The sequence below is a fragment of the Zonotrichia albicollis genome, chromosome 5, assembly GCF_047830755.1.
Source record: "Zonotrichia albicollis isolate bZonAlb1 chromosome 5, bZonAlb1.hap1, whole genome shotgun sequence".
In the NCBI taxonomy this organism is placed as follows: domain Eukaryota; kingdom Metazoa; phylum Chordata; class Aves; order Passeriformes; family Passerellidae; genus Zonotrichia; species Zonotrichia albicollis.
In genome coordinates, this window is record NC_133823.1 from 32,138,959 (window position 1) to 32,153,619 (window position 14,661).

Here is a 14,661-nt window from a genome sequence, read left to right on the forward strand (position 1 = left end):
CTTGCAAGTGCTCCCTACATCCAAAGAGTGTGTAACCTTTACTGCTGAATGCCAAATTTGCATAGGCTATATTGGAAACACATTTATTTGTGTGTTCAGAATACATGACACTGAAATTGTTAAACGGCCCTATTTACCAGAGTATGTATCTAGTAAGTGCTCAAAAAAAGACGGTAAAATGTAAAAAAAAAACCAGTAATATTTTTTCTTTCCTTTTGATACATGGCTACTATTTTACTATACTCTTATTTTTGGGAGACCAAAAAACTAAAATATGGTGGCTTATTGGTGCAAGTAGTCCAGGAGGATCTGCCATAACCTTTCTGAATAGGCCTTCCCATACAGTAATATAAGAAAATCTTGATGTTACTGCCAGCATTCAATTCATACTTTTCTTAGAATATGGTGATCATACATAAAGACTTTTTAAAATCTGTTCTTTTTTGCTGATTATAATTTAGATGCATTTTTTTAATGCTTCAAAAATTGCTATAACCGTCTAGTCTGAGCACCAATCAAGTTGTGATGGCTGTATCCTACCAGTCAAAGAATTTCTAGCTCAAAGTGTCTCATTTCTGCATGTAACAAGAATGACATTTCAATCAAATGATTCCTTCCTTCCTTCCTTCCTTCCTTCCTTCCTTCCTACTAGAAATGAGAACAGTTGGAAAAAAAGCTGAATTCTGGTAGATCTTCATTAGAATTTGAATCTTACAGCTAAATTGTTTGTAGGCAGAAAATAAGACCTTGCTTGGAGCAGATCAGCTGCAAATTAGCAAATATACAGTTATTGTAAGTTTCCTAAATATCAAAGAGTTGCCTTATATTTGAGTTAAATAACAGCAATATTAGTGTTGTAATAGTTTATGCAAGTAGACCCACAAAAATTCAATATTCTAGTTCAATAATTACCCAATAACAAATAAATCCATGGTTTGGGGCTTTTTTATGTGTTGCATGTCTTTCATCTATATGGGCATCGGAGAATAACAAGAATGTAGTATCTATGCTAGTAATGATTTTCTGGCTGGATAAACACTGTGGAGTATCAGCTACTGAAATACTTAACCTTAATTTATCATATAATATTGGAATTTTGTGTTGTCTGGATTCAAATTCTCCAGAAAAGAGCTTAGAGTCTGGTTATGACAAAAGACAGAGGAAAAGAAGGTGACAGTTCCCCACCATTCTTTTGTTTGCTTGCTTTTTTTTTTGTCTTTATGTTGTGTAATTTTGCTGAATTTGTATTCTTTCAGGCCTGTGCTTTTCCATACCAGCAAAATAAATTCAACTGTTTGGACTAAAACTGAGTTTTGGGCTGACCTCCCTTGTGTGGAATCTGGATTTCATAGCTAAGTAAATGTGGGTTTATTGTTGTCCACTTGAAGAGTGTTTTTCAAGTTAGAACTGTAAATAGCCAGTTCAGCAAATTCAGTGCAGCTGATGTTCAAGATAGGATGAGGTGTAGACTAAAAGCCCTCAGGTAATCTTATCTGTTCTTGATCTTTCCTTACGTGTGAAATTTGTCAGGTTAAATTTTGGATGGCAAACTTCAAGACAACAAAGGAAGCCATGCTTTGTGATGCTACCAAGTACCCACAGGAAAGTACATCACACAGTAGGACTGAACTTCCTGATACAGAACTTGGATTTACTGTAACTTTTATGGCCTTCTAATATATTGAAATTCAGTCTCTAGGGAATATGCAGGAAGGCAAACTTAAATCATCATAACTTCCCTGCATTCCAGATGGTTTCCATAGGCTTCTGAGATTTACCTTCAACATAAAATGTATTTGTAGTTTTAAAATTTATCATAAAAATTTTTCCAGAAGTAACTTTGGAAAAAACCTGTCATTTCTTTAATTTAATGGAATGAAGGGAAATGTATTATATCTGTTCTATAAAACCTAAACTCCTATCCAAAGCTTCATTATTTTTACTAAAGGATAAAACAGGGGTAGGTCCACAAGTGCTGACCCTGGATATGGAAATCTCTATGTCTGAACTACACTGTCTCCCATATTAAGGAACAAAGTCTTGTGTAAACAGGTGCCTGGTTTATGCTATCATTGTTGAAACCAGCACACTGGAGTGTATTTTCTAACTAGTTTCTGCCTTCTTTACCACTGTTACTTCCATTGTGAAAATTAGTATTTCAAAACCATTCATCATTGAAGTTTCCCAGTTTTGTTTTTCCTAAATACCCAGCGCCACATCAAACACCTCAGAATCATGGGCTAAACTAATCAGCATGAGATTAAATTAAACCCAAAATTGCTTTGAACTTTCTTTATATTGTAATGTTTAAATTAAAACTTAATTAAACACTTCACAGAGAGTATCACAATAAAAGTATGGCTTGCATTGTGTTATCTTACAGTATTTTGAAGGGAGTTCCTTCAGACTGAAGTACTACTAGACTGAGTAAAGATTCTTCAGAAATGTTAACTAATCACAGAGACTCTTCCTGAGTTTATAAAGATTTTTAGAGGTCCTCAAGTTGATTTGACAGAGAGCAGGTTAAATAAAAGTACTAAAAATAATATTGGGGCTATCATTGGATTATCTCAGTTGATCAGAGCATGGTGTTAATGATGCCAAGATTGTGGGTTCATTCTCTCCATGGGCCACTCACTTCAGAGCTGGACTTGATAATCCTTATTGGTCCTTTCCAACTCAGAAGATTCTGTGATAAATGGATTATTAATATTTTTCCTTAAATTTATTCTTAATTTGCTAATGACTATTTTTAACATTTTTGAAAGCCCACAATTTTGAAATCAGTATTCTAGGGGTTTTAACAGAATAAGAAAAGTCACAATAGTTACATTATAGCTTTCTGATTATTCAGGAAGGATTTTTTTTTTGTGGGGTTTTCTTGTTTGTGTTGTCTCATAGGTGTTGATTTTCTTGATTTTTTTTTGACATAATAGTCTTCTGTATGTGCAATTTTTAAAAAATAATTGTGAAAAAACAGGGCAAATTTGAGCTATATAAAGATTTTTATATCCCTGTTTCTGCATTATATTGTAAACTTGCAGCATTTGCTATTTTGAAAATCAGCACTAATAGTAGCTGGAAATACCTAGGACGGGAATTTAGGAACTTCTGGACAAGCAAACATGACACTTTTTTCTGGTGTGTAGTAAACTACTTTAGTAGTTTCTGGTTTTTCACTTCAGTTTGCAATCAAATGCACACAGTGTGAAATGCTGCTGGCTGCAGTATCACCAAGTAGATTGCTACTAAATCATGCATTTCGTGACGTGTTCTTGTAAGTGTACAGCTCCCCAGTTACAATTTAAAAGCTCAATCATATGAGCTGCAAGTCACAATGGAATTTTTTCTCTACCTACTCTTGAGATCAGAATTTTAGGGTAGCGACACTCTCGGTACATGCGATAAGGAGAGAGAATGAGGGGAGACGGATCACTACTTGACTTCCTTCATGTTATTTTTGGATATGACTAGCATTCCTCCCCTTACACACACCCTCTTTTCCCCCAGCCCCCATCTCTTACACGCGTTACAAGCTCATGCAAACACTCTCACGTACTCTGCAGCAGCAGCAAGAGCAACAGTTGGACTGGAGCCAGAGGACTTAAACTCCGCTTCCTCATTGCCAGCAGGCTTTGTTCTTTGGACTCACTCAGAACTAGGGAGAACGTCTTCATTGCCGGTCGTGGTGCTTGGAATTTGGCAGCTCAGCTGTCTATTAAATTTTTCTGTGCTCCTCTGCGGACTAGAATGAATTTAGAGCAGCAAAGCTAAGAGCCGGGGCTAGTCGGGAAATCAAGGACCCGGAGCCCATCAGCTCTCAGCCTCTCTGCGGGAGTGGGGTCCCTCTGTGCCACAACGGTAAGTGCCCTGCTTCAATGTGTGTAAAGGTGCAGGAAACCATAAGGTGCTTTAGCCTACCACAATAGGAGAGAGGGGGAAAGTACGAGTGAATCGCACAGTGTGTGCTGTTATAGTGGTCTTGGGACAGTGCCTAGCAGTAAAATGTTCCTCATTTTTCCCTTTCCAAGAAGGTTTATAAGAATGTAAGTATTTTAACAAAATTCGTAAGTGTCTGTACAATTTTGGAAAGCTTTCCAAAATGGCTTTATTATTAGGTTTGCTGCAAACTTGTTTTGTTTTGAACCATGTGTAGTACAGAATAACTTTAACTGGCATAGTAACTCATTTGTTTTAAGTGCAAGAGCTGAACCTGGGAAGTAAAGGTGTTCCATCACAGAGGATACGAGTAGAACTAAAGTTCAGGAGGATGGGGAGGTTAAAGGGATGACATGCATCCCAGGACTAGTATAAAAGCACCCAAAGTAAGCTTGTTTTAAATGACTGGCATTCATTCAGAGCACATCCCCTCCCCCTTCCTTTCCCGCTATTAGGAGCAAAGTGAATCTCTTTTTAAAAACAAAAAGCTTTGAGAGTCTACTGTTCTAGAGCATGCAAGTGAAAGCTAATGTACAGCGTAAAAAGAGTGTAGGTTTGACTAAATGACACTGAGAGAGGACAGGAGTCCTGCAAAAGAGACTGCTTTCTTCCAATATGCAAAATTATTTCGCTGTTCTTGCTTTTTCAAAGTGCTAAGTGCTGCTTTATAAGTTTGCTGGCAAAATGGTTTGCTTTGTTAAAAAGACTTTTTTTTATCTCTCAGTATTGTCTTTAGGAAAAGTTTTAGAATCGTCGGAACCAAGGCAGGTTAATCCAAATGCATTGCTTTCAGAAATGCCATCTAGCTGTCAAAGGAAGTTCACTGCAGGGACTCATTTGTTTTAAAAGTACTGATAAGCCCTGCTATCAGCATGCTATTATGTCTTGCTCCGTGGGTTATCTTAATAAAGTGATAAATAAGAAACCCTTGAAGTCCAGAAAGTCAAATGTATAATAAATTTGACAAAGGGGACAAAAAGACCAGGTGACTGAATGTACTTACATACTTTTAAAGCTAAAAGTCCAAAGAAACCTTACTGGGACAATAGATCTTAAAAGGGGCAAAAAATTCCCTCCCCTTGCCTTAACTCTGGCTCCATCAGTTACTTCAAGTAGTTATTCAAATATTTTTTGTGGACAAAGTGAGAGTTCCCTTCCCTCTATCCAGTTATTAACTGCTGGTGATCAAGCATTTGTGAAGGTGAACCTAGTCGCATGAAAAATATGCTGAATGGGCAAATATGTGATTGTGTGAAATATAGCAGTCACAGTCAATTAACTGTTTGTTTGAGGTCTGTGTGTTTGCTTTTTCTAATTTAGAAACTCAAAACCAAAGCTTTGTAATTCTAAATTTCACCCTTCATTTGGGAGAATACTTAGGTGTGGTAATTGTTAAAAATTATCTGCTAAATTATGTTTCTATGAATTGACTGTGAAACAGTGCTCGGCAGCACAGTGTGTAATTAGTTGGGATATTTGGGATGTTTAGTACACTTTGCTTGCCAGGTACTAAGGCATTTCTTTCAATAGTAGTTACTAGCTCTGTTTATGGTAAGTTATTCACTGAATGGGAATTACACACTAAAACTAGTAAAGATTGTGTTTCAGAGCTAAAAATGGAATATTGTTTTCCTCAGTTGGACCCCCCTCTGCCAATGGCACCATGTCAGGTTGCCTCAGCAGCTGCTTTCAGTTTCACAATTTACATGGGTGCTATAATGACATTTTTTCTCATTGATGTGGTGGAAAAATCTGACATCTTTATGCTGTTTTTCCTGCTTTGATATGTTAAAGTATATTTTCTATTGACTGTGAGGTTTGGCAAAGAGTGTTGAGTTCAGAGATGGGCCTGTACCAAAATCCCTGGATTCCTACATCCATGAAGTATAAGAAGGTTAATAACTGGATCCAAATGTCTTGGCTCTGGTCTATTCCTGTTTTAAATGCACATTGCTTTGGCCACATGTTTAAATTGTTTTTTGAGGTGATTAAGACTGAAAGAAATCTTTCAGGCTCCAGACACAGTTTTAAAGAGGAAATGGCATTTAAGAATCTTACAGTTATTTAAGCAAAGCTTGCTCATTTGCTGTTTAAATGTGACTTTTAGGAGCCCCCAAGGACCTACATTCCCTTTCCTCTGTTATAACTTTAGATATAAGTAATATTTTGGAACTCCTTCTGAGATGTGCTGGGGAAGCCAAGGTGGTTTTGTGCCTATCCTTTCTATTTGCTTAAGGAGACTGGAGAAGGCGGCTAGGAGCATACATTCAGATAATGCAGATACCTCAAAATGGTTTTTGATCCTAAGTGATCTGCCTATAAGCTGTTAAGGAAGTGTCATATATGTGTATACTAAACTGCAAAAAATTGTGGTGGCCTATGGTGAGAAATACTGTCATGTGGGGTAGGAGGCTGCACAAATTGTTGCTGAAATGGTGTATATTCTGTTTTTTAATTGATCGGCTTCTCCTACTCTGGCTAGCTTAATGGATTTAGTGGCTCTCTGTGAATACAATTACATATGCATCTGCCAGCTGCTTGTGGTATCCCTGCCTCAGCAAGAAAAGCTGTTCTTTGGCTGTGTTGGCTCACTGTGCTTTGTGGCACACAACACTGATTTATTAGGCAGTAGATGCATTTTTTTCTTGAATGATTGAACTATGATGTCACTTTTTGTCTTGGCTCTAACGTTTTAGAATTGGGTAGTTGTTTTTTTTTCTTTCTGCAGACTATTCTCTTAACACTAGGAAAGTGGGAAATATCTCAATGTTCATTGCAGAGCAACTCTGTCTACCCCAGCACATTCCAGGGCCACCGAATCATTTGTGGTGAAAGTGATTCAGATCTGGTTAAGATGATTTAAAAGAGAGGTTATGGGCATACTGCAGTTGTGCATTTAAGAAAATACAGAGTTTTTACTGCCTGATTGAGACCACATGGCTCCAACTTAGACTTTTCTTTTAACATGGAAATCATTGGCTGGATGTACTCAAACGATTTATTTTTTTTTTTAATTGCCTAGAGGCTGAGAGTTTGGGTCATAGCATTTAATGGTAAGGTCAGGGTTACAACAAATAGTTTTTAGTGCTCCTTTGAATAAATGAAAAATAGTTTTTTGAATATTTTGCATGGGATGAAAATACGCTTTTCTTAAAAGAGAGCAAATGTATCTCAGGAATTCTTTTGTACACTACAGGCTAATTGGTGACCTGATTAGAGAGTGAGAAGGATAGAGATAAGGGAAGATCTCCCTGCCATAAATCACAGCAAATATGTTCCACTCCAAATATATTATGGAAAATACCAAAAGTAAAAAGGAAAGACCTTTTTTATTGCATAAAAGTTAATTGCTTACTCAGCATTTTGTGCTGCTCTTAAGAGGATTGAAAAGTTTACATAAGTAAACTCTCTTTAAATTCTTGTAACTATCTACATACAGTATATCCCTACTGTGAAGAATGAAACTGTAGTAATCTGTATTCTTTTAATGCATATTCTTTATTCTGAAAATTTATTTCTTCCCTTAATGCTCTCACTTCTTTCTTTTAAATTATTATATTTCTCCCATAAACTGATGCATAGCTTTGATGTAAAACTTTCATCCAAATAAATTTCCCTCAAATGAGGGAAATGAGAGTATTAGGTTTTTATGAATGTTATTTTGTGTGGATACTTTTGAAATTAGTAAAAAAATAGTAAAAAATTCCAAGGTGTTTCAAACATAGAATGCAAATCAGAAGTTACAGCATTGAAAAATTATGGTTCATTCTTGCATCTGTTTGGAAGGTGAAGTAATGATAAAAGGCAATTCTTACACTAAATCACTGTAATTTATCTAGAAATAATACAGGAGTAGTGTTCTACAAGAGGAAACCCAATAAGCAATAGTTATGAGCTTTTTGCTGTCTTTAAGGATTGGGATGATAAATTTAGCTAGGGGAAAATGGGAAAAAAGAAGAAAATATCGGTCATATAGCTATTTACATCCCCTTCAATTAGTCCTTTGCTTAACGTTACATCTCTCTCAAATTTACAGACCATGCATGAACTTTGTTCTTAACTTTAAAAAAGGCTAAAAACTAAAAAAAAATAACCTAACAAAACCCAAACATAAACCAGAGTTCATGAATCACTTTTAGTTAATTTCTGCCTCGCATAAACAACAATGTAAATGTTTAAAAGTTATTTGCAGATTTTTGTAACTTTGAAGTGTGCAATGCAGGTGGGAAAGCTATTATTATTTCTGCGTAACTGCTGTGAGAATTAATCAGAGGTCAAAATATGTACTACAGTGCCTTGAAATTCCTGCCTGTGGTGTGTTAATGTGTTGTGTTCAGTTTTACTGAGTTAGTGCATATAAAATACATAGAATCAACTGGATTTGGTTTTATACTACACAATCCGAAATGTACTGTGGATAGAAGAGTACAGTCTTTCTACAAATGCACAAGAAAGCATGGCCTTTAAGATGCCCAGTCTCAAAAGGCATATCTTGTGCCCAAAGCCCTTGACAAGTTCCAAAGCTCCTCAGTGCATTACAGATCAAGTGAATCAGATTCTGTTGTGTTGTATAGGTGGGAATATTCCTGTGTCTTCACATATACTCCAGAACATCCTGTTCTTTGAAACATCTTTAGGCCAGCTTTTATAGGATATGTACATATACAGTTATTAATCTGTTGCTAGATTGAAAGTTGTCATTCTTCCTAAATATGACTACTTACAAGTTTTTCTGACTGTAATGCTGGTGCAGTCTACATTGCACTGTGCATATGTAAAATAGACACCCTCTCTTCAGAGAGTTTCTCAATCAGTGGAGAGAGGCACATTGGGAAAGGAAATAAGAATCAAGGAATTTAAGGATTTACAGGGGTCACAGCAAGCATATATAAACTCAAATCATTGCAAAGAGGAGTAAACCTTAAAGCAGTCTTGAGTATTGACCCTCAACCTGTTGGATTCCTAGGGAATTTTTGATTTTCCACTCAAACCTGCTCTTTATATTGTTTCCTATTTCAGGCTTCATAATGGTTTTGAAAAATATGCATGGTATTCTTTGAGGCATTACTGGCGTATGTCATTGCCGGTGTATGTCAGTAGGTAGGAAGAATCTTGAAAATTTGAAAATAATCTTGAAATGAGTGTTTGGAGCAAGCAGGCAGAAGTCAAAACTCTGAAATAGTCACCAGAGTATAAAACATGGGTACATGCATGGTCTAGGATCACACCATATTGACAGCTATCAAACATGGATGGAAGCTCGCCTGATAAAGCTGAAACTAAAGACTGAAGTGAGGGCTGTGTCTTGCAGCTAATGAGGTGTGTAAAGGCACTTCAGCTGATATCTGAAGAGATAGCATAAGTCAGACATTCTGATTTAGAGAAAGGCGACGGCTAGTCCTCAGACCTGGCTTAGGAAGTGAATGTAATCCTCCCCTAAGGAAGATTGCTTGTGTGTTGTAAAATACACAGTACTGCAGCTGTTAACCCTAATGACAGGTATCTCATTGTATAAACTGAGCAAATCAGTGGAATGTGATTTCAGTAAAGGAATGCTCTGTGAAGGATGCTGAGGAAAAAGTGGCATAAGTTTTGGGAGAGCTGAGGTTCCAAAGACAGGCAATTTTCCTTCTCCAACCTTTCTTTCCTAAACCTGTTGTTTCAATGAGACCTTTTTATACAGCACACTTTAAATCTGTCCTAGGACACCACAGATGTTATCCCAGAGTCCAAAGTCTTTAATCTTATTTTACCTCTTTTAATGGATAACTTTTTTTGCTATATCTATGATTCAATTTGCCTCTGAGGTAGGATATAAGAAAATAGCCTTCTACAGAAAAATAACATTCCTTGTAAATATGATGGCTTTTTACGTAGAGATTAAGCTTTTTTTCCCATGAGCAACTGTGAAAATTGTCCTTGATATTATTACATTATGAATCAGAACAGGTATTATCAGTATTGTTTTGCTAGTTTGTTGGAAATTAATTCAGAAAGCTTTCCATTTTCTACAGACTAGTAGGCATAGAAACTAACCTGTTAAAATGGTGATTTTTCTAGCCGTAAATACATGAAATAAACAACAGTTGCAAATGTCTGTGAATATAGGGCATGCTCATCCATTTGAATATAAATCATCCTAATCTTCAGTTCTTTGACGATGACAGTTTCCTTCATTGCCTTCCCAGCCTTCCAAGACCTGTTGCCAGTATCGAAAACAATGGTGAGAGCAGGACAGAGGTGCTTGTTCTCTACATCCTATGGCACTCTGCTGAGTGTTGCCAATCTCTGCAGGCTGAGTAAATTCTCACTGAGTAAATTTGATGCTGTCATACATAATGCAAGGCACTGACAAAACTGGTGACAGCTTCCTTGTTTTGTTGTCAGTTACTAAGTTGCTGACCTGACCCAAATGAATCACGTATTTTAGCTTCTGCTCAGCAAACTTGTACTGACTGTGTCTAGCTTAGAAATCATCGAGAAGAAAAAGGGAGATGATAGTAGGAATAGTACCCATATAAAAATGGAATCCTTTTGTATTGTCTGTGTAGTTTCATTTTGCATTTAATTTGATCTAGTTTAGCTAATTTTGCAGGTAGGTGCCAATTAGAAGTTGATCTGTACAGCTACTATCATGTAGATAACTGCCTTATATAGGCATCATTTAGCTGGCCTATAAAATGCACAGTGATGGGAATGTATGTCACAGTTCATGTAATAGCTTTCTACCTGTCCAAATATTTTAAGATGTTTTCCAGTTTTCAAGGTAAACCAACAAGTTCCATGGTTACCTCTTCCATGTGTTCAGTGTGAACAAGACTATACATCCTGAATGGAGGTTTCCTTTTACTTATTGTTGATTTGCAAGTTATTAAGGTTATGTAATTTAATATTGTTAGTTTGTTTTTTGTGGACTAGAGTGATTGGTCTTAAACAGTTTTCATCTTCTTCCCCTTTTTAAGTATTATGGTTTTGAGAAGAATTATTACTTCTTCATCTGACATGTGTGTTGTCAGCCTTGAGTTGCCACTGACTAACTCACCATAATCATGTTAAACGCAATTATGTATAGAATTCAAATTGCATAAATGCAATTTCATCCTTATAACTTTACATCTTTTTTCTTACTTCTAACTCTTTACAGTCCTTCCCTCAAAGTTCAAAATGGTGTTTCATTGGAAGGCTATGCCTGGCAATTCTGTAATAGGTACTCTTCCCCATGAAGGCAAAATATGGCAGCATGCTTTTTGAAAATCCGTTTCTGGCCAAAGGAATATAAGAAATACCTAAGAGTGGCATTTCAGTTATAGGCACTATGCATTCCATTTCAGCTAGACAAGGAATCATGTTAATCCTACAAGCCTCAACAGTTCTTTGTGTCTGAAAAATGTTCAGCATTTCACACGGGATTATTCAATACTTTTTTTTTTAACCCGCTCTAACTATCTTCACTGCCTTTAATTTTTTTTATTTTCCTTCCCTTCCATGATCTTAATTTTCTATCAAATACCAGAAGTTGTAAATTCATTTAAGCATAGGTCCACTTAAGCCAAGTCATGGTATTTGGTCTAAGTGAACAAAGTTACAGCTATTAACAGGGCTTAGGTGCATGACTGCCTTCAGACTTCATGGAAGGTGGCCACATAATATCCTTCTGCAACAGGTAAGCAGACCCCTAAGAATGGAATTCCAGTATTTCCTTGGCATGCAGGGCTGTATAATAACTAACATCCATCTCTTCATGCCAATCTGCTAGCTTCCAAAAAGATTGAATAATTTTATGGCTAGCAGTACATCTGGTAAAGCAAGGTCAGAATCTGCTCATATTTTAGAGACAATTCATAGAAGGTGGCCTTCGAGTTAAGACAGTGGAAACTGAGTTCTGAGATACCTCTTACTTTCCTGGGATACAGTGGGAAAAGTTCTTAACCTCCATTTCTCAATAGTAAAACATATCTAATCACCTCATGTCCAATTTCTGTTTCAGTTCTTACAGATCTATTCATTGAGCTTTTCTTTAGAGAACCATTTTTATTCAGCTCCTGCAGACACAAGAACATTCATTGTGCAATTAGATTCTGTCTAGACTGTTGTTAACAGGTAGTCCAATGCTTATATTCAATAAGATGTGCCATGTGCTAGACACTGTGGGAAATTATGGTGAATGTTCTTACTGAAAATACACATAAGAGTATGCCCAACCTAATGGAATGGGAAAAATGTTTGGGGGAGGAAATAGTGGAATAAAAGGAGGGAGGCCTGCTGTGCTGCTCTGGTGGGCTCTTCCAGCATGCTCTGAAGCGGGGGACAACCTGAATGGAACCAGGCATGTTGTCTCTAATACCATATGTGTGTTTTCTCTGAAGCACTATACTTTAACTCTGTTCTCATATGCTTTATGCACCACTACTGTACTCTCAGTACAGGGCTGCATGCATTTGAGGACAATTTTTAGTATGTTTGGGATATCTTTCTGTAACTTTATTTAAACAAATATTTGAGGATGCTTTATGGGATATAAACCAGGCAGAGTTTCCTGAATTAACTTTCAAGTCCATTTTGGAGGGAAGATTTGTATCTGTATATTTCCATTCAGAGCAAAATCCTTTAGCTACAGGGTGAAAAATACAGAGCAGCATCTCTACTTTGGAAATCTAGCATTATGATTTTTGGGGGAAGAGATGATAATCTTTGCATGAAACAAAACAGCAGATCAATTAATTTTTTTGCTGGCACAACTACAGACACAAGCAGAAGGGGTCTGCTTGACTTACTGACAAATGAATTAGTGGAACAATCTGAAATGCAGATAATGTCTACCACACTTTGACTTCAGGGTAAGATGTTCCAGGCCCCAGAAGGAAGTTGTACAAAACCAGTCAATTTAATTACCTGTCAGAATGGAAGAAATTATTGCTCAGTGTCTGGCTTTTCATGCCCTGAAACTATAGGAGCTCCTGTGTAGTAGCTAGTTGAAGGCAATAATGCGTGTTTCAGGTGCTGGGGGTTTTCTCCTCTTCAGTGCTGAATTCTTCTGTGTAACATGTTTCATGGTCCTGTGACAGTCCTCTCAAAGTATAGAACTCTCAAAGGGTGTTAAATGAATGGCTTTATCTGGTAATCATTTAAACTTGAATTACATTAAAAAATTAATGAAAGCATCTACAGTAATATTAAGCACAGGACTGCAGAGCCAGCTATTATCAAACTTTTTATGACTGTACTTGCTCATTCATCACATTTATAAACTGTTCTTTCTTTGTGCTCTGACACATGGAAACAGCTTCCAGGTTTTTTGGCATTGGAGGCAAGCTATTGCAGTGGAGATCAAAATGTAGAAGATATTTCAGAAGAAAAAAAACTTGTCGTGAAATATGAAACCTAAAAATACAAAATGAGAAAGTTACGTGGAATGTTAAGGCTATAAATGAATGCAAGTTGATCTTTTACTCCACTTAATTCTTTCTGTCACTTCCTGTTTATATCACCTACCAACCTCAGTGTAAAGACTTGTGAAATGCAGATAAGTGTATCAAAAAACTAGTATGGGAGCATTTTTCTTCTGTATCTTTCTGTATCTGCTCATTTGCTTTTTTGTTTTTATTGAGTCATAATAGAGAATTGCATTTGTAGATATGTCAGAAGACCAAATAATTTTCCTTTTCAATGCATTTTAATTAATTTTGGAAATTGTAGACCAGATTTCAACTCCTTAGAATTCACAGGTCTTAATTTGTGATTTTGGTTTTTTTCTCTGAAACCAATGAAACCCGGAGGGATTACAGATATACTTACTACTGTATTTATGAAGCAAACAGCCACTTTGCAAAAGTAAATGGTATCATTTGGGATTAAGAACAAGTGGGAATTTTTAACTGTTCAATTATTTTGCCATGTCTCATATTTAATGATACTGAAAAAATATATATATTATAAAAATGTTGAGTTATTTCAAATTGAAGGTATTTTCAATGCAATAACTTTTTCTGCATTATATCTGCAGGCTTTGATAATTAAATGTTGGGATCTTATAGAGGAGAGTAAATTCCAGTGAAGGGAAGAGAATTTAGCCACCTGAAGTTGAAAGTATTTTGTTGTGACACAATATTGGCTATGCTCTGAAGGAAATTTATTTCAGTTTCAAAATGTAATGGAAGCTTGAAAAAAATTAAATATTGTCAAGCACAGACATCCAAGTTGTTGAGTGATGGCATTCATTACTGAAATACAGAATTGTAATTGGAGTGAAGCAAAGAGTTCTTTTTTACTCTTCAGCTGTGCCAGAAAGTGCATATTGTGAATTTTCAGGAGAATAAAAGTTTTCTCTTCAGTTATTCTGATTTATCCTTCTTCAGTGGAGCTAGCCTGGAAGACAGCAGAGTTCTTGCTTAGGCACTCACAAAGAGGCTCTAGCTATGTTGGCCCAGACTGCGCTGGATCTCAAAACCCCTTTTCAGATTTATCCCAAATGTATGCCTGAGTTGTAAGTGCTGGTAGCATGCATACATGTGGCAGGAATTCAGGCTTAGTCAAATATATGATAAAAAATATTCTTCTATAAACATTTAGATGTCAGGTACAAAATAGTGCTCCAGAAAATGAAGTGAGAATAAGTTGTCCAAGAAGAGATGATGTATGGAAACAGATACATTAAATATTGTAAATGACTTGTAATGCAATTTTTCTGAATATTCTGGAGAAAACTGATGTAAAGAATCTCAC

General features: G+C 36.3%; 1 protein-coding gene across 9 annotated transcripts in view; it reads left to right on the forward strand.

The window, feature by feature from the left end:
• Nucleotides 1-14,661, forward strand: part of PALLD (palladin, cytoskeletal associated protein) — a 184,424-nt gene that overhangs the window by 39,200 nt on the left and 130,563 nt on the right. Inside the window, exon 1 of one of the 9 annotated variants that reach the window (XM_074541219.1) lies at nt 3,201-3,861. The exons of the other annotated variants lie outside the window; for them this stretch is intronic. The gene's annotated coding sequence lies outside the window, so the exon portion shown is untranslated. Of the gene's footprint in view, nt 1-3,200; nt 3,862-14,661 lie in introns of those variants that run through there. 9 annotated transcript variants of the gene reach the window in all.